This window comes from Nipponia nippon, unplaced genomic scaffold, assembly GCF_047370975.1.
Source record: "Nipponia nippon isolate SJK-2023a ecotype South Korea unplaced genomic scaffold, ASM4737097v1 scaffold_23, whole genome shotgun sequence".
Classification (NCBI taxonomy): Eukaryota; Metazoa; Chordata; class Aves; order Pelecaniformes; family Threskiornithidae; genus Nipponia; species Nipponia nippon.
In genome coordinates, this window is record NW_028262340.1 from 2,965,750 (window position 1) to 2,986,241 (window position 20,492).

Genomic DNA, 20,492 nt, shown 5'->3' on the forward strand with positions numbered 1-20,492 from the left:
TGATCTTTCTCTGGCTTGTGGTTCAACCCAAGGAATGTTGTTTAACTTCCTTTATGTGCCATTTCTGCAGGCCTATTTGAACTTGAGGAATTGGGTTTTTCTTATGACTTCAAAGCCAGGTTTAATGACTGTAAAGAGCAGCACAGCTGTGGCACTCCAGGTACAAGACGCCCTGTCTCAGGGTTTGTCAGGGAATAATAAAAGCATACATGGTGGAGACATGTTGCAAGTCACCTGCACTGTAAATAAATGTGCCTGCTGCTCTCAGAATTGACTTCTCTTCATTGTACTCAGAATGATTCTCTGAATTGAAATGCTTTCATATCTGAAGGGAGGGGATGGGGAGAAAAAAAATGTTCCCTGAAGATAAAAAGTGTAATAGTCTATTTTATTTTCCACTTTCCACATCAATAATGAAAAGTTATCCTCCAGGGACAGCTAGCAACATGCTCCACTCTACCTCTTACACATCAGCAGCACAAAGTATCCCTCGACGTCGAGGCTGTGATACAAAGCGCCAGGCAGATCAGAGCTGGGGCAAGGAGGAGAAGCAGGGGCAAAGCAGAGCCTGCTTCCAGCCCGAGGCTGAGCTCCCAATTGACAAGTGTTACCACCGAGGTCATGCCTTGAAGCCATGTGTACAAAAGCAAATGGAGGCAGAGTGGTTCTGTTAAGATACTCCCCCCCCGAAAAAAATTAAATAAATACAGGGAAAAGAAAAGAAAGTGGCATAAAAATCCAGGCAGAAGCTGTCAAACAAGGGAACATTTCTTTTTAAGCCAAAAATAAATAATATATAAATAAGGCTTCCTGCTGCTTGCTGATACTGGAGTTGACCAGGAGCTCAAATACCTCAAGGAAATGGGCCCTGTTCACCTGATTTCTTCCTCTGACTACTTTTATCCCTGTTTTCCTCTTTTACACCAGCTTCTCCCCCAGCTCTCAGCCTGCAGTGACATTATACCCTTCTGAAAAAAATTATCTCCCCTCCACCACTGACTCAACTATTGCTCAGGTTTCTCCTAAACAACTGTTTAGGAGACAATATCTTCAATTTGCATTCTAGACTGGGAGCATTAAACGTCAGGGAGCAGGACAAAGACATTATAGGCTATGCCAAGGCCATGCAGGGACTCTGTTACCTCTAAGGACCAAGGTCCTCCTCTACAGGTGAAGATCAGCTCACAAGGCCATGAAGTCCACCCTGACAGCAGATCACCCCTCTAGCCATCTTCAAGCTTTATTTCCTCTAGTTGTATAATGACCATCTCCAAAATGGTTTCTCCCAGAAAGGGCGATGCTCACCTGATCAGTGTCAGCATCCAGACCAGGAAACAACAGCACCGCACTCGACCTCAGCAAAACTGAGACATGCCACTTGTTTTGTGGGAATCCAACTCTGGGATTTGCAGTCTTCACCACAGCCTGCCCTGTGGTCTCCTTTTTGTCCCCCAATCAATACCTTTCAGCCCGATGGGTCTCAGAAGCACGGTGACACACCATTAGCAGCCTTGTGCTACTTGCTAAATGCCAGTAAATTCACCAGCAAAAGCAGGCAATCATTCTGGGCAGCTTAATCTTTGGCTGCTTAAATTAAGATCTTTTACAAGGGCTTTATTTTCAAGGAAAGACTGATCGGCTTGTCCTGAAAATGAGATTCTTTTAAAGTGTTTCATCTGCATTACCCGCTTTTGACACGTTTGACGTGATGGAAGTCCTGTTTGAGTATGTACTTAGAGGGCTTGGTGTAAATTCTGGGCAGGCTTCTCAGGGAACGGATCTTCAAGTTACTCCACAGTCAGTTACTGATGGTGATCCACCTCTCTGCTATCTGCAAGCAAATAAAACCTGAATTTGTTTTACATCGCCATCCCTGTGTTTTTCTCCGCAATTAAGTGCTGTTTTTTTTGCGGCTGCCTCTAATGCCTTGGTGTAAAATATATCATTCTAAAGCAGAAGTGATCATTTCGCATGTATCCCTCAAAGTCACCATCTAGGCAAGAAACTGTCATGTTGGTCAAACCAGTATGGCACTGGCTTGGGACTTGTTAACCATGAAAGCAATTGCATCCTATTTTATCAAAGTGAGAGGCAAAGTTGATACCTTCATGTTCAATAAGAAAGTAACAAAAATAATAATAGCTATCTGTGGTGAATAACAATAATGGACACCCCACAAACAGCCTATCAGGAAATGCCAGCCAGCTGGAAAATGCAAGTAACAAGTATTTTACATATTCCAATTTGTTCTTCCATTTTCCTCTGTTTAATAAGGGAGAGAAAGTTCTCTGTGTGTGGAATGGAAAAGAGAAATCAGGCAGCAACGGTGCCTTTCCAGTGTGCACCACTAACAGATCGGTGATGGAGGGAGCTCCTTCCCTGTCCCAGCAGGCAGGACAGTAACTGTCACCAATCACAAGTAAAACTGAAGTAATTAATAGTGGGGGCACCACCATCTTTCACTCTGATGCAGTTGGCTCCCAATCAAATAATGAGAATCTTAATTTCTTGCTTGACTTGGGCTGGGCTTTATTGCACATAAGATAATCCTAGCACAGAGCTGGAGGACCTCCTTGGGGCAAAGCTTAACCACAGGGACACTGACTCCTTGAGCGGAAAGTTGGGGACCGCTCCTAAGCAATCACTGTTGCCACAACCAGGACCCTCACTGCATCCTGGATCCACAAATTATCTGCATCCTTTTTGTTTCTTTCTTTCTTTATTTTTTTCCTCCTGAATTAAATAAAAGCTGCAGCAAGAAGGTCAAAATGTTGGTATTATTTATTTTACCGGGGGGGGGGGGCGCGGGTAGAGCTTCTTCTATTGCAGTGTAAGAAATACACATCAGCAGATTTGACACAAATCCCTGGCACTCCAAAAGCTGCACCAAGATCACGATCCTCCAGAAAGCCTGGTCCAGGGGAGGACATGCTGCAAGAAATGGGATGGCAGATCTGGAGTTGGAGGGAGAAGGGGGGGAAGGAATGAGTCAAGAAGCCCAAGTGCTGTGCCCCTGCCAGTCCCATCATGTTGATGAGATATTACCATGCTACAACCCACGGTGGGGCTTGCCCAACATGTTTTTGGCCTCCAGGGAGCCCAGCCAGGGTGCTGAGTGTTCAGCCCTGAGCCCCATGCACGGTGATGGGGCTTAAAGAGCCTTCCCCTGTGCAGAAGTGGGGAAGCTGCAATAGATCAGCTTAGAGTGAAGAGAACTGCAGGAGAGGAGAGAAAGCAAGAGTGCAGCACTGCCTGCTCCAGCACCGAATCCCTCTCCCCACCAATTGTGTCAAGAACTAGAAGTCTATCACTTCAGCCTAATGGAGCATCATCAACTTACCTCAATGAGGCACTTAATCGAAAGAGCATTTATACCACTTGGATTGCCAGCCGCACTTTATGACAGCTCTTTGCGCAAGAGATGTCATTGTGCATTTACTTCTTTGTTAGACTAGATTGGAGTTATCAGCGGTTGAGTAAACCCTGCCATTCGCAGGAACACCCTGCATACGTTTGCAGGACAGGAAGAAACAGAACAAGAAAAAAGACAGCTGGTAGAGATAAGCATGACTTTGGTGGTAAGGAGAGAAGCAACAAAGCCATTCTCCAGCAAGACAAGATGATTTAGGCCATATCTTTAACCGGTGTAATCCCCGTGATGGGCTGCATTCACACCACCATCAGTGGTATCTGTGTTTAAGCAAAAAATAATTCAGAGTAGTTACCATGCAGGACTGAACATGATTCTTAATGCAGTGAAGAGACACATCTACATATAATTTTCGGAATTTGGCCCTTGTTTCTTCCTATGGGTGGTACAACAAGGTGTGGTTGACAGCGCTTTGTAGTAGGTTTCTAATGTCCACATCAGTCGCTTGGCCTGCACCAGCAGTGTGTCCCATCCACCTGCAGTGCTGCAGTAGATGATCTGAATACAGCACCATGCTAACTCACACCAACTGAAGAAACATCCCACACACAACACAGGCTGCTATTCAAAATAAGGTATAAATACGTTATTTAAGGTATAAATACGTTATTTACAAATACAAAGAAGAGGAAGAGGAAGAAAGGAAGATATACAAAGAAGAAGAAAGGAGATATACAAAGAATAAAGGAAGAAATACAAAGAAGAGGAAGAAAAAAACTCACAGCTGGAGAGCCAGCTACAGGATAAGAGAAGGTATGAGCCCATTCTGCCAATTCCTGTAAGGAAACAATTTAAAAAAAAAAAAAAAAAAGAAAAAAAAAGAAGTAATAATTGGTCTTCCATCCTGAAAGCAGACTGAGGCGTATCCTGAGCTGGAGGAAGTAAATTCAGAGTGAGCCATGCTGGAGAGAAAGAAGTTAGAGTCAGAAAAAGTGGTGGAAACCCTGCTGAGTTTAGAACAGAAGGCAGTTACTTTATTTACCTAAAATTTATACCTGTTGTAGCTACTGGATTACACCTAGGTAAACTCAGAGCGAGTACTGAAAAGACACTGCATTTGTATGCAGGGCTGAATAATAAGCATTGCTTAATCCCTTGGCAAACCCAATTTACACAGCAGAGTTGGACTCACCCTGTGGACTCACCTCCCTTTGTGCTACAGCATCAGATCTGATGTCCCTCCAGACCACTCTGCACCCAAACGCCACCCGAAGCAGTGACAGCAGGATCCACCCCACCAGCAGCTACGAAAAGGGAGGCACCTTCAAAGAGCAAATCATCCACCGATTGAGGATGGGCGTGAAATAACCCTCTAGAGAGGCCTCTCCCTCTGTTCACCATTGCACGAGTCTAGATGGCAGTTTTAGACAAGCACGTGCAATTTAGATGGCAGAAATTAAATGCAATGGACAATTTGCGTGAGTGTTTGCTTTAGTTCTTACAGCCTCCAGGAGCCTGGCTAAGACAGTGAGCAATGTCAACCGAGGAGCTTCCTTCCACCTTGGGATGAGACCTCCATTGAGCATCAGTGCGCAGCTCTCACGAAAGTCTTTTTGCTAGCTGAGCTCCTGTTTCTCCCTAGTGCTCTTTGCAGAGCCACGGGGCCTCCTTTCCAACCAAACCAACAGGTTTTCTCTTCTGCTTCAAGTCCCTTCCTGCAGGTAACACTTGAATCATCCTCCATCTCGTCAGTGTCAGCAACCTGCTGTGGGGCACCCTTTTTAGCCTGGGGAAGGGTCTAAAACCAGACACAAAATGTAGATCCCATTTCCTTAGCATGGTGGAGAGAGAGGGATGGATGAGGGAAGCATGCCTGGTGGCCCAGGGAAAAGCTGGTGGGAAGACAAGCAGTTTTCACAGTAACCCGCAGGGGGTTTATTTGCCTCTGTTGAAATCCAGTGTGTAATTAACTGATCTCTGATAACATTTGCCTTGTCAGGATAGAATTCAGATCTTATCTTGTCTGACAGCAGCGTTTATGGTGTTAATGCTGGGAAAGAAAGGGGGAAGCTGTAATTGTGGAAACCCTATTTAATTTGAGGATTCTGTTATCTTGTCATAGGGGCTTAGATTTCACTAATAGATTTTGACTCCAGGAAAATTGTATGCTCAAATAGATGGGATTTTAACAGACAAGATCCCACTGATATTTATGTGAAAATACAGTAAGCTGCATTGAAAGTTTAGAAATGTGGCTTTGCTTAGGAAACCTGCCAAAGCTAGGGGGGGCCAAAGGATCCTACCAAGAGCTGCATCCTCCCAGGGTGGCCCAGGACGTGAACGGAGAGTCACCAAAGCAGACAGAGAGTGGTCCAGGGGGTTTTGATGGGTCAGAGGGAGCCTTTGCCCCCGTGAATCAGTGAGCACAAGACTTACTGCCACAGACCAGAGAGCAATGAGTTTTAAATGGAGGTCACATAAGCCCTCATGCAAAGTTTCCAAGACTTCAGCTGTGATTTGGTCATCCTGGCCAAGGTCTCACCATACTTTCGGTTTAATCTTGGATTCTTTTTTCAGTTTTTAAAAATTATTTGCCGTTGCCATGCCTTCTCATAGAAACCCTCTCCTCTGGTGTGCAAAGGGAATTTTGCCACCCTAAAATGAGGATAAAATTGTGAAAACATGCCCTGCCAGAGGAGAATGAGGGAAGAGAACCAAACCCAACTGCCAACCCTGTCCCATTAGTGGACAGTACAGTGTCTACTCTCAGCACAGGATAGCAGGGGCGACGGTGGGTGCAGACCAAGGCCACCACTGCCACCCACCCCGGGGCTGGACAGATGTCACTCAGAGGAGGTGGCCGGTGGGGAGGTGCTTGCAACCACCACGAATGTGTGAATCCCACCTACCACCTGCATGTCCACCCCCAAGCTCAGCTGCTTCCACATCCCCACGGCACATTAGCAAAGCATGAGCATGGAGGGGCAACAGTCATCACCACCAGACTCAGCATCACCTCCTTCTTTGCCCAGAGCAGATATGATGGATCCCTGATGTGGAGCTAGCTTGGTTTACAAAGTCATTTGCCTAGAAGAACAAATGCCCACAGAGAATCTACAATACCCTTTACAACCATGTTAGCTAACAGCTGATCAATTATTTCTATTTATGACAAAATCATAAACTCTAGACTACAGAAACCCACTGCATCTTCATCAAGACTATTGATTATCTTGTGGCTTGCTAACAACTGTTCTTAGGAGAGCACCCTGCCTTCATTCCAGCCTGACTCCAGCACAAATCTTGCAGAAACAGATTGTTTGTGCATGTCGTATGTGCATGTGTATGTGCGAGGCTTTGAAAGACCCTGCTTGCTCTTGAAAAATATTTGCCTGGAAACCAAACTAGTGATAAAGCTGCCTGTGCTTGCTATCAGCCAGAAGCATGAAGCAGATATCTGCTCCATGGCACTGAAATACTCAGGTCCAATAGCATAATCCAGTCATGCTGGATTTACCCAACATTTTTATCTTCCTTGCTGTTTTTTCCCCCTCCTCTGTGTAAGATAAGAGGAACACTAAAAAAATAAAATAAATGCACAAATAGCCTTGTTAGTAGATATTGGAGCGGTTTTATCATTGTTATTTATTTATTTATAGCTGATTAATTCTTATCAGTGATGCCAGCTATCAGCAAGACAAATGTGACACCCCATTAACACCTGATTCCCCAGGAACGCTGCGCAGATGAATTATGTTGTTTTGGTGAGGCACCCGTTTGGTTTGGCTCAGGTCCCCGAGGTCCTGGCTATCTTGCTTCCCCAGGAGCCCTCCAAAGCAGGGATGCTCAGGAACCAGCCCAGACTCCCCTTCCCTCTCTCCCTGCCTCTCCTATTTTCCCTCAAGAAGGGAGAAGCCTCCACTGAAATCTCCGTGCTCTTGGACAGCAAACAGGGATGTGAGAGTATGTTCTGTGGTTTTTTGTGCTGTGGCATTTCTGAGAAAGGGCTTTGCAGAAGCGAGAGGACGTGAGGGACCGAGCTCTGACAAAGCCTGACCGAGACTGGCTGGAGCTCAGCCCAAAAGCTGCACTTGGCTGAATTTCAGCCAGAGCTTCCCACCAAAGCTGTGTCCTCGTGACTGAGTTTTGGGTGTTATTCCAGCCCAAAAGGGTTTCTGAGGACCAGGAGTGCCAGAGAAAAGGGGAGGACAGATGCTGCCACAGCACTCAATGCTTCCCGTAAGTCCTGCTCCACCTTTCTGAGGTCTGTGCTAAGTCATTTTTAAGTCGTCTCTCCCCGCAGCACCCTGGGGAGAAGGAAGGGTGCTCTTAAGCACCTGTCCAGGGAGGGAGAGCATATTCTGCATATGGCATGGAGGATTTTTTTCAAACCAGCCCCTCTCCAGGCTATCTGCTCCTGTCTTACAGAGGGACAAAATAGTGGCTTCTGGTAAGGTCAGCCCACTTGTCCAAGGACAGCGCATGAAGGGAAGAAGCAGATGGGAACAAAAGGACATTTTTTAACTAAATACCTGTGTTTCTGAAACTTTTACACCTGGCCAGATTGATCTGTTTTTCCATTGCCATCATGAAAGTGCTGTGAAGCCCCAAGTCCGTATGAGCATCATGTCACATGCTCCTGTCTCAGCAGAAACCCGATGGGCTGCTTACAGCCCAGACCAGCCATGATGGCTGCTCCCAGTCAGGCTGCAGCACTGGAGAAGTCTGGGATCGGGGAACATGAAGCCATATGGTAACAAGGCTGGAATAGGCAAGGGTTCACGCTCTAAATACTGAGATCAGCACCATGGGATCTTCAACAAGTAGGGAGATGGGGCTCTGACTGCAAGGGGTGGTCTCCGACTCTTCCCCATGCTATGTCCAGGGGGGACATCGAGCTCAGTAGGGCACATGTGACTGCATGTGTCACTGCATCTCGTCTCCCCGTCCCCCATTTGAGCACAGAGATAACCGTGCCCCTCTTGCCTGGGTAACTGAGGTTCTCCTCTGGCCTTCCCAGGGGTGGCATATGTGACGTTGCCTTCAGCAATGGGGACATCAGCACTGCTGGAAAGTGCTGCAGGGCAACTGCTGCTTTCACCTCCCTGTTGCTTGTGTCGGTGGAGAGGGTGGTACACGAATGCGGATGGCAGAGAGAGATTTCGTTATGCAGAGTAAGTCCCACATGCTGTGTTGCTCCCACAAGTAATAACTTTCCCCTCCTGCCACCATCCCTTTTGGAGATGACAGGGAATGCATCTCTGTGAGTTGCAGCAGGAGGAGCCAGGACAGAGGGATGAGGGATTGGATGAATGCAGTCCCTGATAGGAAGTGGGAAGCTGTCGCGACAGGCTCTGCAGTGGTTACAGACCTTGATCTAATTTTTTTTTTTTCCCCTCTCTGAGACTGTTTAGAAATGGCAGCTAATGGAAAACAGCTCTGGGGCCTTTCTTTAATAAGCAGTTTGGACTGATTTGTCCTTTGTAGTGTAGCCCAATTTCTCCTACAAGAAGAAAGGAGTGGAGCTCAGGTCTGGGCATTGGGCCAGGTCCTACAAAGGGCAGCTCGCTCAGGGCGCCCATGCTATGCCTCACACTGGCTACTCCTGTTAGGAATTGCTCTCTGCTATCTCCCCACCCTCTTGGAGGGTGCTAGGAGGACACCCATGATGATGACAGCCAGATTTGAGCAGATTTGATCAGGCTGTTCTCTAATTTCAGACACCTGCTTTTGGGAACATGCTTGCCCAAGCACAGGCAAACATAACTGGAGTATGGAGGGGCTCCAGGCCTGACCAACAGCATAGCAGGAACATCAGAGCTTCCAGGGCACCTGATCCTGGCTGGGGATCCCACTTCGGGGCTGTACCACAAGACTTCCCTCCTCGCAGTGATCCCATGAGGAACCTGACAGCCCTGGAGAGAACAGTTAGCAATGGGCTTTTATGGTTTGTTGGCCCTTAGGAACCTGGGCGTAACGTGCCATCTCAAAACCACATTGCAAATCCCATCCTATGATGGGGATGTTGGGCTGACGTGGACTTCAAATTATTCTATAAGTATTATTTTTCTAATTGCCTATATGTCAATGGGTACCTAATTCCCTTAGCCAGCTCTGAAAATCCCGAAGTCCATAACTCACCATGTTTACGCATGTTCCTATCCCCCATCAAATCCATCTGACTCCAAAAATTAAGTTTTGGTTTAAACATTCGCTTTATGCCATTCTGAATCAGTCCTATATCTTAAGCTTCCACTTCTCCAAATTTCTAATCAGAAGACAAATATTCTTCTTCACCTAGTTGCTGTGAAGCTTAACACCTTCATGTTTGTTTGCAAAGTGCTTTCAGATGCTTGCTTGAAATGTGGTTTAAAAAACTTAGTCTGTGTTACGATTCTTACATCCAGAGCCTTACAGATGGTGGTTAGAAATGAGATTTCTCTTGGTACAACATAAGCATTATTCCAACACAGAGCCCCTCTCCTGCTGCACTACGCTGAGGGACCACTAATGCTGCTGGTAAACTCTGTCTTGAGACAATTTGGGTGCCAAATTTTCATACTGTCCCCCAAAAACATAGGGCAGCCTCCCATCTTTTCCACAGCCCATTGTGAAACTGGGCTGCTTTGCTTCAATGCCCCCTCCTACCTCCATGCTACCGGGGATGTGCCCGTCCTCACCATCTTGCCAAGAGTGCTGGTGGATGAAAGTGCTGCTGCCTCTTGAGCGAAGGCTTGAGATGATGCTGCTTTTGAAGGAGGCAGGTAGTCCTCGTGGGCAGGGCACCTGCAGACTCAGCTCCTCTATTCCTGCTTTCCTCCTCACTTTGACCTTTCTGTGGCTCAAGGAAAGAAGATATGATACTTCCCTTCGTTGGGGTAATACCTTGGAAACTCTAAAAAAAAAAGGGAAAAAAAAGAAGTATTGCTGCAAAGCCTTATTGACACACTATTCACAGGAGGCATCCATTTAAGCCACTTGCAGGTCACTAGGACTTGGGCTTTTCGGCTATCCAGCCACTGCGACAAGGCAGTGCAGCGGCCCCGGTGGGACTCAGTGGGACACACGGCGGGGAAGCCAATCCAGGGAAGGGGAAGCAATGGGAGAGACCTCCTACGTCCTGCTCTCAGCAGTGCAAGGAGAGCCGGGCAGCTGAATTGTGTGTGCTGTCTGCAGATTTGTGAGTGACTTGTGTGCCACAGAGTGAGTTTTAAATAGCCTTGGGCACAGCAGTTATCTCCTTTATCCATCTGAGGACAGGTTCAGGATGGAGGTAGCCTGAACTGGTAAAAGGAAGGAAACAGTGATTCTCAGACAACTTAAGCAAGAGGAGCTTTCATTTTCGTTGGAAACATGTCAACATTTTGGCACAACATCCTGCTTGAAAACAAACAAAATGTCAACCAAAAGCCAAGGATATTTTGTTTTCCCAGTGAAATATTGAAATTTGCAGCAGGAAGCAGGCAGATCTCATGGAAAAAAAAAAAAAAATTAAACCACTCTGTCAAAAGCCTAACAAATTCCAGCCTTGGTAGGGAAACCTCCTGACCACAGTCCCCTCTCCAAACGCCAGTCCCATAAACCACGTCTCCCCCTCGTCGCGGTGCTGACCTGCAGCCGGCAGCAGAGGGGCAGCTCTCCGGAGGAGGATGCCGAGCGCTGGATCCTGTGGACACGAGCTCGCTCAGCAGAAAAGCATCACAGCAGCCTAAATGGATGCGTCGCAGCAGGCAGGCCAGGGTTTATTGGCAAACCTTGTAAGAGGTTGTAAGTTGTATGTCTTCACGATGACTCCGTCTTTTTTCCTTGGGGAAGAAAAGTCTGTTCGTTAAGATTGAGTTCCCTCTAATTCCATTGAGACAAAAGTTATGTTAAACTCCCAGGAAAATCTATTTTGCTCCATCTTCAGCTGCTTGCTTTATACCAGTTCTGTCTCTAATGGAATTACTGAGATACTTTTGAACAGCACAGAGCCTTATCTTAACCTTTGCTCTCTTTTTGGAAATGATTTAGTGCAGTTTTCTTATCTGGACAGAATTAAAGACTTTACAATGTGTTTTTCTACCGCTATCCACTCCTCCCCACCCCCTCCAAAAACGCTACATACTTTAAATCATTAGAACAAAAAAAACCCTTTGATTTTGAAAGCAGAAGTTATTCCCAAGAAAAGCTGATTGGTAAAATATTGTCCTTTTGTGAAGGGGGGTTGGAAAGTTAATGAGCCTTCCACGGGCAGCTGGCAAAAAACATGGAAGGAAACAAAAGCTGTTCATGGGGCAGGTCTGCTGGAAAGTCTTTGAAAAATGGCCTGAACTGCAGATTAACTCTGTTTGGTTTGTGTTCGGTATTGTCTCGCCAGCTTGCCGTGGGGGCTGATGAGGCCTTTGCTAAATGCATGGAGCTATTTGCTTAGCTGTGCTGTTGTTTCTCTAAGTCCTTCCACTTAAATGCCTCTGTTTTGTAACTTTTCATTGAGTGTTTTTTTTGCTGCGTGGCTTTAGCGCAGTCGGCATTGCTGTGGAGGCAGTGTTGTCTCATGAATAAAGCACTACAGTCAAGCAGAATTTAAGATATGTACCTCTTCTCTTTCCTGTTTATCTCCCTTATCTGATGGATCAGCTCTGTTATTGTACAGGACTTCAATTCTGAAATGCAACCCTCTCTGTTGCTGGAGAGAGCGACAGGGATTTCTGCCGGCATTGCTCACCTTTTCTCACTGCGGGGCTCATAAACACTCCTGAAAGCATTTGATTCGCAGAGGTTAAAGGACCTCTCTGCTCCTCACTCCAGCCCTAACCTGCAGTGTGATCTCGGACTCATCAGTCCATTTCTTTTCCCTCACCATCTTTTAACTCTCTCGTTGGGAAATCCAGCGCTCTGGACTGTCACCACTTGCACTGTCTCACGTGGCTGGAGCAGAGCACGAGGCGGGGTTAGCGTAATGTGAGGCAGCTGTAACGAGGACACGGCAATGGGAATATGCCTGGGGACTCAGGCAGTGCCAGCAAGGTGCCGCGGAGCATCCCTCTGCCCACAGCAGCCTCGAAGCCCATACCTGCAACAACACGGTGAGGACCGTGTTGGGGATGCTTGGGGAGATGCTGGGTGTCGGAGCCCCGCTGTGCAGCTCCCAGACGGCTCCTTCCCTGCCAGGCTGTGATATCCTCCTGGATCAACGGTGGGCTGCATTCATGGGCCACTGGGCACCCCCTTGAAGCCTTGGGAGCAGGCTTGGGATCAGCTCGCAGCAGACTTGTTTAGCATGAATTGAGGCTTTGTTTCCCACGCCAGGAATGCTCTCGGCAGCTCTACTGAGCACCCCCACGGCCTGCCCTCCACTTCTCTTAGAAAAACCCTTCTGGCTGGCAGCAGAGACTGGCACCATCCGGACAAGAAGTCAAGGTTTTGCTCTTCCAGCTGCAAAAAAACCAACCAAAAGTTAATCCCATGCATTTGCCAAACATTTGCAGAATGAAACTTACAGAGAGAGGCTGAATACGAGTATCCTGCACCCACAGCCCATCAGGTACCCATTGCTTCACCCTAAGTCCTTGTCCTCCCCGTTTGCCCTCCCTGTCCTCACAGTTCCTTGCAGGGAGCATCATTTCTGGGTATTTTTGTACAACACGTAGCGCAGAGGGGAATTGTGGTCAGCGACAGAGTAGTCACCACAATTTATTTAATAAATACTAATGCAAGGAGGGTGGCTGCTGCGGTGTGGTTTCACCTTGAGAGCTGACCCAGGCAGCACTGCCGTGGTCGGATCAGTAACGCTCACGTGCAAAATGTGTGTGAAAACGGTCAGGAGAGTTAAATGCCAGATGTCAGTAGATGCTTGATGGAGTCGTTAGTGAAAGCAGTGAAGTGGGCAGCGCTTGGGGGAATTAATGAAATCATTCAGCCCTAACGCCAGGAAGAGGGGAAGAGGGACAGCGCCCGGGAAGGGATGATGTGAGATTTGGAAAGAAATGAGGAGTCAATGAGGTGGAGACGTGCGGAGAGGCCCGGTGGAGGTTTCTGCTCTAATAGCAAGAACGCGGGGTGGGAGAGGGGGCCAGGACCCAGCCACGGCCCAGTGGGTGCAAGGGGTGATTTGAAACGTGATGGCCTGAAACAGAGAGCTGAAATGTAGCCTCGCCCCGGGGGTGCTGGGGCAGCAAGGAGATGCCTCTGGGGCATTGCACAGAAGCAGAACTTCAGAGAAGTAGAATAAAAGAGACAAAGGCCATATTCAGAGCAAGTGGGACCCATTGCATTCAGTTATTAAATCTGCTTAAAGTAGGGATGACTGACCAAGGCTTCGGTGCAGGTTGTGGATTATTAGGGTTTTTTTAAAGAACACATCTTCACGCGCACACAAAACCGGAAAGAAAAGTTTGAAGCTTTTTCCTAGAACAACCCCAGCAATTTGAATGATGACAGAAAAAAGAAGGGCACAAATGCAGGTGGTAAATCAGTCCAGAAAGAGCAGCAGGGTGCCACAGACCTGTTCTCCTCTTCCCCCATTAAGCACTTTTATAGCCCAGGCTGGGGGCAGATGAATTTGCATTTAAACTTTCCTTCCCCCTCCAAGGTGGCACTTTCTACCTTACGCTTCTTTGAATCAGGAGATGCAGAATTGCCAAAGGAAAATAAAATAAAATGTCATCTTTTTTATTTAATATTTAACTGCTGCTTAGACTCCTCCAAGAAAAGAACCTGATATTACTGTTTGGATTGAATTATGATGGCTCCGCCTGAAAGTTATATATTGCTGGTGCTCCATTATTCATTAATCGTAGCTTTTCCTGTCAAGATCAACATGTACTTCTCAGCTGGTGCCTTGACTGCGTAATGCCTCGGATAGGGAGGGAATGTAAAAAAGATGCCTCTTAATTGTTTGGGGATTTCAAACATGGCTTTTAAAATGTCAGTGACGGTTCCTGAAAGATGGCATCCTTTTCCCTATGAGCTCTAGATTGCCAACAGATGTTAACAGCCCCCGGCTCCACCCAATACTTTATGAACTATAGAGAAAGTAAACAATATCAGGATACAGGCAGCGAGGTCTGCTTGTAAATTCATTCCTGGGGAGCAGCAAAAAAACCCAAACCCGGGGATTCGGTGCAGCCCGCAACACCACTCATTGTGCCAAGGTTGAAAAAGACCTTGGGCTTTCAAAGAGTGATGAAGCTGCCATCAGATGGGGAAGTTTAAGAGGGAGAAAATAAATTTAGGGCCTTTTCTGGGCTGCTTTGTTCTGCTGCAGCTTAAGGGTGAGCACTCCTGGGTCAAATCCTCCTTCTCGGACAGACCTTGCCTGGGTGAGCCACCCAGCATCTCTGCAGTTCAGCTCCTGCACTGGGGGATGAAGGTGGTGGAGACAGACAGCACGCATGCGCTGCAGGAAGGGATGCCCTGTCCTGTAAGTTTTGGACTTATTTCTTGCTTTTCTCCACCAAAATTACTGCTATTTCATTCCTTAATCAGCTCTTCAGAATACAGATTTCTCATCAAATCTTAACTTCTCAGATTTGGAGAGGTCTGGTTTCCAGTGTGAAACTACCAGCACAACTCACACCATTGTTCAGAGAGAAAGAGGACGGAGGAGAGCACGGTAAATGTGCCCGTGGTCAGAGCAGCTCATGGTTTCACCCGTGCAGCTGGAGTTGCAGGCTGGTGCAGGATCCCAGCACTTCCCACACAGGCTGTCCATGGGCAGCTCAACAATGTCTGTGTGTCTGGCAAGACATGCTATGAGCCGAGAGCTGCTCAGAGGAGATATCCCACCCACCAGCCTTTCTCTAAGCTGCCGACCACAGTGTCAGCGTGTTGAGAAATGTTATTTTCCTCTGATTTCTGCAAGCCCAACACTCTTCAGGACATGAGGTGGTGCAGCCAAGAAGGAAAAACTAAGGGTTTCAGCAGAGCTGGAGCGAGTTAATAACTTGTACTGAGGATGAAGAACATCCTCTGTGATAGCCCCCAAAAGCCCCAAAAGCTCTGCAGCATCCTCACTGTGTGTGCACACCAGTGCACGGGGTGTTGTATCTGTACGTGAGCGGTGCCTGCCTCGGAAACAGTCGCGGCTGGGAGCTCGTTTGCATGACCGTGGTGCTACAAGGCGTGCAATCTGCTCTGCACCATCCTCTGCCCCTCTGCAGGCTTTGCTGTCCCTGCAGGCAGCAATGGGAGAGCAGGGCTTAGCTGTGCCCGCTCCCTGAAGGAAAACATAATGTCCCCAAATGTCCCTTGGACATCACGGCTATTTCCGCAGTCACTAAACATGTTTATTATAGGGCAGACGGGAATCTGGTATTCAGTGGCAGCCCCGTGCTCCCCTCACTTGTCCTTCAGTTTAATGGGATACAGGCATAAATCATAGATCTGATACTGCACGTGGGCTCTGGCTATATTTTTTTTATAAAGAACATTTGCTCTGATTTATAGAGCACTGGGTTTTGAATTAGTCTAGCTTGAAAACTGAATCAAATCTTTCCATCAAGTCTGTTTTTTTGCATTATGAATGGCTTAGCTGTTTAGTAATGGAACGCCAATCAGTCATTGCTTCTCTCCATAGGCAATGCTGAGAAGATCATTTTGGAACATAGACTCTGTGATTAACTGAAATGAACTGTAAAATTGTATTTTGTTTAAAGCTTTTTCTTTTGCTGGGAGATTCCTGAGCGGATTGTGGAGTCACCTCTCTGGTGGCGTGAAGGGGGTTAAAGGAGGAGGGGGGCACAGATGGAAGATGCAAGCCTGAACTGGCCACCTTATCTCTGCCAGAGTTTTCTCATGTGTAAAACAAGGATGATCATTTCCTAAGTTACAGGGGTGTCTTAGCAGTTAGGACGAGATCCGAGATTTGGCCTACAAACTTGCACAGAAGGTAATAGCTTTTTCCTTACTTTAAGAGCAGACTGTTCTCCCTGCTGGGGGAAGGTGAACCGTGTAGGCACGGCACTCCTGGCACGCAGATTGCAGGAGCCAGCCGTCATCTCCGCAAGCCTGTATCCCCTCGTAAACCTCAGTTGCACTTGGAACTACTTTCTGGCTTTGCAAGGATAAAAGGATGCTACACAGACCCGTACTTTCCATGCAAGCCATGCTGCACACACAGCCCCGCACAGGGCTGGTGCAGCTCCTCATCACGGCTATCTATAGATGCCTGGAGACAGGCACGGTTTAGACAGCAAGTAAAAAAATAAAATGCATGGTTGCTACTCATGGTTACTACAAGGAGCAGCTGAGGGAGCTGGCGTTGTTTAGTCTGGAGAAAAGGAGGCTGAGGGGAGACTTTATCGCTCTCTACAACTGCCTGAAAGGAGCCTGGAGCCAGGTGGGGATTGGTCTCTTCTCCCAAGTAACAAGTGATAGGACGAGAGGAAATGTCCTCAAGTTGTACCAGGGGAGGTTTAGGTTGGATGTTAGGAAAAATTTCTTCCCTGAAAGGGTTGTCAAGCATTGGAACAGGCTGCCCAGGGCAGGGGTTGAGCTTTCATCCCTGGAGGTATTTAAAAGCCGGGGAGATGTGGTGCTTAGGGACATGGGTTAGTGGTGGCCTTGGCAGTGCTGGGTTACCAGTCGGACTTGATGATCTTAAAGGTCTTTTCCAACCCAAATGATTCTATGATTCTACTCCCCAACCACTCTCAAAGCCTGCCTTGATAAAAAGCACTCTCCCACGGATACGAGCAGCAGGTCCGAGCTGACCCAAGACCCTCAGTCAGCACTTTCTGCTCCAACCTCAGAGCTTCAGTGGAGCTCCAGCAGCCCCTGTGGAAGACACATCCTACCCCAGCATGAAAGGTGACAAATGCTCAAAAACCCACCGTGTCCCGAAGTCAGTCATACTGCTGTTAATCACCTTCCCCAATAAAAGTGCGTGCCCTTCTTTCTGGTCAGAATTCATCAAACTTCAGTTTCAATGAACCTTTCTCCATGGAAGACCCTTGACACCAAGGTGTGCTGGTTTTGGCTGGGATGGAGTTAATTTTCTTCATAGTAGCTGGTATGGGGCTATGTTTTGGATTTGTGCTGAAAACAGTGTTGATAACACAGGGCTGTTTTCATTACTGCTGAGCAGTGTTTACACACAGCCAAGGCCTTTTCTGCTCCTCACCCCACCCCACCAGCGAGGAGGCTGGGGAGCACAAGAAGTTGGGAGGGGACACGGCTGGGACAGCTGACCCCAACTGACCAAAGGGATATCCCACACCGTACGGCATCACACTCAGCACATAAAGCTGGAGGAAGAAGAAGGAAGAGGGGGACGTTTGGAGTGATGGCGTTTGTCTTCCCAAGACACCATTACCCGCGATAGAGCCCTGCTCTCCTGGAGATGGCTGCGCACCTGCCTGCCCATGGGAAGCAGGGAATGAATTCCTTGCTTTGCTTTGCTTTGCTTGTGTGCATGGCTTTTGCTTTCCCTATTAAACTGTCTTTATCTCAACCCACGAGTTTTCTCACTTTTACCCTTCCGATTCTCTCCCCCATCCCACCGGGGGGGAGCGAGCGAGCGGCTGCGTGGGGCTCAGCTGCCGGCTGGGGTTAAACCACGACACAAAGTGACAGAGCTCTCCACCTTCAACTCATATTTTTGCTTTGTCACATACACAGGAGCATAAATAAGCTGTTTTTCAATCAAACAACCCAAGGTTCTCCAAATCTTTCATATTCAACTGGAGTGAATTATTCAGTGAATTATTTTGCTGTATTTGATAAGTTCCAGTTTGATTTGACTAAGTATAACTTTACAAACACATTCTGTCTGCTCCCATCCATCTCAATAGGAGCTTTGAGATATTTCTTTAAAGTCATGTTTAGTGGCTTTAGGTTAGGTCTCATTAATACAGTAACGATTTTACTGAAGAGCTCACATGCTAAACCCACTCTGCAGAATACATTAGCGAAATCAGCTTTAAATGGGCTGAAATAGATAACTTTCTGGAGCTTTCGGATGCAGCTCCAGAACATCTAAGCAGATATATGGTTAAATGAAATCCATGTTTCTGTATAGAAAACTGATGTAATTCCATGTGAGATGATGTCAGGACAGACACAGGGCCATGGTTACAGGCTGGCAATGGGGAGGAAAGGGTTCCTGTCTCATCTCAGCTACTGCCATGTAAATTTGGGCATTTTGCCTGATGTGCTTGGTGCCTCGGTGCCCTCTCCCACCCTCCGTTCAGCCTCCCTGTGTGGGGTTTACACAGTGCATTGGAGGCTTACCTCCACATCCCTACATACATACATAAAAATAGTAATTCACAAAAATCAGGAGGGAAAAAAATAGTTACGTGAATATCAGACTCCAAGTTGCCTGGTTTCCTGCAGATTTGTGTCTCGTGGGTGACTGTAAGTTCTGGTTGAGACTTTTCATGTCGTTAAGTCTCCTCTGTCTTCCTCCCCGCTAGCCTGTGCCGCGGCTCTGACGTCTAATCGGGTACGTGATGATGCTGCAAGCTTCACTCAGGTCATTTGTGGGGACTTTCTCCTCTGCTCAGCCGCTATTGACAGGAGATGGCAGAAACATCATGAACCTCTGTTCCTCTGTCAAATTTGCTTGAAAATAGCTAACACATTCAAAAGTTACACAGGTGGTAGAAAACACAGATACACATACATGTACACACAACTTGTAGTTTCTTTTGAGCTTAATTTCCTTAGGAAAATGGACTAAACATCTGCAGAAAGTTTTCTTATATACAAAGTCATATCTGTGTGTAGGATCTCACCAGGAAGACCGTGTCGGTGGTCAACTGACAGGCACAGCAGCAACGAGTGGCGGTGCCCCTGCCTCAGTTTCCCTCTAGGCAGGGCAGGGACGGCGATGCTAACCCCTTTTTTCTAACTTATTTTGAGACTGACATGTGGAAGAGCTACCTAAGAGCAAGACACTCAGTATTAACTCACCGGTGGCCAATTTTGTACCTGGGAACAATATGTGTTTGATTGTGCCGGTGCCAGTAGATTGCATTTCATAAGGGTGTCCCTGGCAGGAGCCAGAGCTGGGATGTTTCTCAGTGGGAACAACCATGAGCTGTGATGTATCGCTTCACTCTGGAAACATTTATAGCATGCTCCTCGCAGTGGGCATCTGCAAAGCAGCTTCTTAAGCTTTTATCACAGCAGGGTAATATTGACAACCAATGAACTTTCCCTTTCCGTAGCAGTTAGAGAGGGATAGGTATTAAAATCCTCCACCCGCTCAGCTCCCCGTCGACTTTCATCCGTACTAAGCAACTGGCTTATCATGGGGTTATGTCTCGCCAGGAGAGAGGTTTTCAGCAAGGCACTGTCCCGGAGGAAAGCATCCAAGGGGACGCAGCACACCAGCCCCAGCCATCCCAGCCGCTGCACATCAGGGGACGGTGCCCTCGGGGTGGGGGGAAATACCCACAGGTTTCCCTAAAGCAGGGAAAAATCACCTGCAGCTGCAGGATGACACCCAAGAAACCCTACTGCAGCACCCACCTACCCACCTTACACCCAATAACCCTATTGCAGCACCCACCTTACACCCTGCCCAAACTGGTGACTGTCAGGGTGGGTCCACCAGACTGCATGGGGCTGTGCCAATTTACACACCCCACGGCACAAAACCTCTGGTGGGAGACAGGTAAGGGACCACAAAGGTATCCTTATTCCTAGGGACTGACAAGCTTGGCACTGGGACATGAAAAGGAAGAGGCTAAAAAGCTGGAATAAAATAAATTCAGACAAACATAATATGTCCTTTTGATACTTCACCTCCACTCCGTCTGCCTCTTCCTGTCTGTCTCTCCTCTTTGCTCATGACTTCAGCCAAAGGTCATTAAATCAATAAGCAGATTTCCTGGTATCCAGCCATTTGGGGTCAGGATCTTTTAATACAAGGGAGGGACTGTGCCCCTGCATATAAGCACGGCATCCAGCACATCACTGTATTTATTATCATGATCGTTATTATTGAAATATCACTCACTATTCCTTTATCGATTTTGGCACACAAAGCGGGGATTCAAATCTGTGTTAAAATAACAGCTCCACTGCAGCGCTCAGTATTGATGGACAGGGAGCAATAACATTTACTGGAATGAAAATCTCGGGGTGCTGTGGGGTGGCACAGCGACGCTGTGATAACGAAGTGTCATAATTT

At 47.3% G+C, this 20,492-nt stretch overlaps 1 long non-coding RNA gene across 7 annotated transcripts in view; it reads right to left on the reverse strand.

Annotated features, from left to right (window-relative positions):
• The window catches only part of LOC148055356 (uncharacterized), a 29,613-nt gene extending 16,838 nt beyond the window's left edge, over positions 1-12,775 (reverse strand). For 2 of the 7 annotated variants that reach the window (XR_015705534.1, XR_015705530.1), the window contains exons 1-4: positions 10,982-11,452; positions 10,051-10,265; positions 4,576-4,692; positions 1,306-1,831 (exon numbers count right to left, since the gene is read on the reverse strand). This is a non-coding gene — a long non-coding RNA (uncharacterized LOC148055356). Of the gene's footprint in view, positions 1-1,305; positions 1,832-2,826; positions 2,955-3,725; positions 3,992-4,575; positions 4,693-10,018; positions 10,266-10,981; positions 11,453-12,425 lie in introns of those variants that run through there. The other 5 variants (XR_015705535.1, XR_015705536.1, XR_015705532.1 and 2 more) reach the window with 5 other exon arrangements.
• Positions 12,776-20,492: the final 7,717 nt, after the last annotated feature.